This window comes from Mesoplodon bidens (genome assembly GCF_964165515.1).
Source record: "Mesoplodon bidens genome assembly, contig: HAP1_SCAFFOLD_49, whole genome shotgun sequence".
NCBI classification, from domain to species: domain Eukaryota; kingdom Metazoa; phylum Chordata; class Mammalia; order Artiodactyla; family Ziphiidae; genus Mesoplodon; species Mesoplodon bidens.
This window is the reverse complement of record NW_027671810.1, coordinates 1,484,341-1,487,032: the sequence shown is the minus strand read 5'-3', so window position 1 is coordinate 1,487,032 and position 2,692 is coordinate 1,484,341. Positions and strand designations below refer to the sequence as shown.

Below are 2,692 nucleotides of genomic sequence, written 5' to 3'. Positions count from 1 at the left end.
CTAATCTCCAGTTTTTGAGATTGATTTTAGCTGTTAAATAGGAAGCTTAAACTCAACATGAACAAAACAAAACCCTTGTTTTTGTTTTTGTTTTCCTTTTGGTTTTATTGAGATATAAATGACATACAGTGCTGTTTAAGGTGTACAGCATAATGATTTGACTTACATACATCATGAAATCATTACCACAATAAGTTTAGTGAACATCCATCATCACATATAGATTCAAAATAAAAAGAAAAAGTATTTTTTCCTTGTGATGAGAACTCTTAAGATTTACTTTCCTAACAATTTTCATACATACAGCAGTCTTAATTATATTAATCATATTGTATATTACATCCCTAATACTTACTTATTTTATAACTGGAAGTTTGTATCTTTTGACCACTTTTATTCAATTCTGCCTCCTTCCACCTCCACCTTGGGTAACCACAAAATCTGATCTCCTTTTCTGAGTTTGTTTGTTTTTGAAGTATAATTGACCTGCAACACTATGTTAGTTTCACATAGTAAAACATAGTGTTTCAGTATTTCTGTGTGTTACAAAATGATCACCACTATACTAGTTACTGTCACCCAACAAAGATATTACATTATTATTGACTATATTCTCTACACTGTACACTTCATCCCCATGACTCATTTATTTTTGTAATCGGAATTTTGTACCTCTTAATCTCCCTCACCTATTTTGCTGATCCCCCACCCTCCTTCCCTCTGACAAGCTATTCTCTGTATCTATGACTCTGTTTCTGTTTTGTTATGTTTGTTCATTTGTTGTTTTTTTAGAATCCACACATAATAGAAATCATACATTATATCTTTTTGTCTTTCTCTGTGACTTATTTCACTTTGCACAATACACTCTGGGTCCATCCATGTTGTTGCAAGTGGCAGAATTTCATTCTTTTTTTATGTCTGAGTAATATTCCATTGTATATATATATATATATATACATATATATATATATATATACATATATATATATATATATATATGTACACCACATTTTTAGTCATTCATCTGTTGATGGGCACTTGGGTGCTTCCATATCTTGGCTATTATAAATAGGGCTGCTGTGAACATTGGGGTGCATGTATCTTTTCAAATTAGTGCTTTCATTTTTTTCCAGATATATACCCAGGAGTGAGATTTCTGGATCATGTGGTAGTTCTGTTTCTAGTTTTTTGAGGAACCTCCATACTGTTTTCTATAGTGGCCTCACCAATTTACATTCCCACCAACAGTGCATGAGGGTTCCTTTTTCTTTCTTTTTTTCACATCCTTGCAAACACTTGTCATTTGTTGTCTTTTTTTTTCAAAAATTTCAATTTTTTTTACATATTGCATATCAAAAAGTTTGAAAAAAAAAGTTTCAACAGGAAGTTAGCAAATTCTCATAGATCTGCCTGTTTCTAGCACTTGGGGGAGATGGGATTCTTGTAGTTCTTAGAGACTGGAATCCTGATGGCAGAACTTCAAATGTTCTCATCACTTGCCAAGGAAGTGCCATACTTGATCTTCTTCATTACTTCCTTTATTCAGTGAAAATGACACTGATTCAACTAATGATCTAGCTTCCTCTTGAGAACAATGGAAAGGGCTATCACATACCTGCACATTTGTCCAATTTATAGCCCCTCCATCACACTTCTCCATAAGCAATGCTTTGCAACATTCATGAGTAGATTTAATAACTTTAAGAGCAAAAGCCTTGTTCTTGAATTCTCCATTAAAAGCTAACTGGTTTTCCAGTTTTCCCTCTGGTATCTTATAAAATCTAAACCAATTAAGCGTAGCTTCTAAGTAACCAGGTTTGTACTTCTTAACATCTTCAATATCATGAAACTTTGAGGCTTCAAGATCATTCACATTGATAGCAATTAATTTCCAGTCTGTTTCACCCTGATCAATAAGAGCCAGAATTCCAGGGATCTTCACATGAACAACATCTCCACAAGAAAGAACCTTTGAGCATATCTCACAAACATCAATAGGATTATTATCTCCACAGCAGTCTGTGCTCTTATCTTTTCGATGGGGATCTTCCCAAGTCTGAGGGAGGGCACCATAATTCCATATATAACCCTTGTGAGGAAAGATAATTGCCACATAGGGAAGCTTGCCATCCTTTACATCTTGTTTAATGGGATTCAATGACTCCTCTGTGGCAATCTCCATTTTAGCATTTGTCCACGGAGGTACTTCTACAACCATATTAAACAAATTCTCATATTCATCATTTCGTGCTCTCTTTGTAGGAATGCCATTTTCCTCTTCAGAGGAATATCATGAAAGGGGAAATGTAGTGACCAGCTACATTCTTGAAAAAGAGGTGGTAACCAGGAGTGGGGCTGGCTGTGCTCCTCTGTGTGGTACAGGGCCATGGTGCAACACAGCCAGGACCCTGAGCTCGCTCCCTGTGGCAGGTGGGCGGCAGTGGCGGCGGTGGTGGTGGCAGGGGGGGCGCCAATGCTCCAGGCCCAGCTGGTCTGTTGTCTGTTTGATAATAACTATTCTTACATGTGTGAGGTGAGATCTCATCGTGGTTTTGATTTGTATTTCCCTGATGATTAGTGATGTTAAGCATCTTTTCGTGTGCCTGCTGGCCATTTTCTTTGGAAAAATATCAGTTCAGTTCCTCTGCCCATTTTTTAATTGGATTGTTTGTTTTTTTGACATTAAGTT

The 2,692-nt window shown here is 36.2% G+C and overlaps 1 pseudogene across 1 annotated transcript; it reads right to left on the bottom strand.

Moving 5' to 3' along the window:
- Positions 1-1,459: 1,459 nt before the first annotated feature.
- Positions 1,460-2,391, bottom strand: LOC308611011 (inorganic pyrophosphatase 2, mitochondrial-like; annotated as a pseudogene). The gene has a single exon. The product of its transcript is annotated as an inorganic pyrophosphatase 2, mitochondrial-like (transcript).
- Positions 2,392-2,692: the final 301 nt, after the last annotated feature.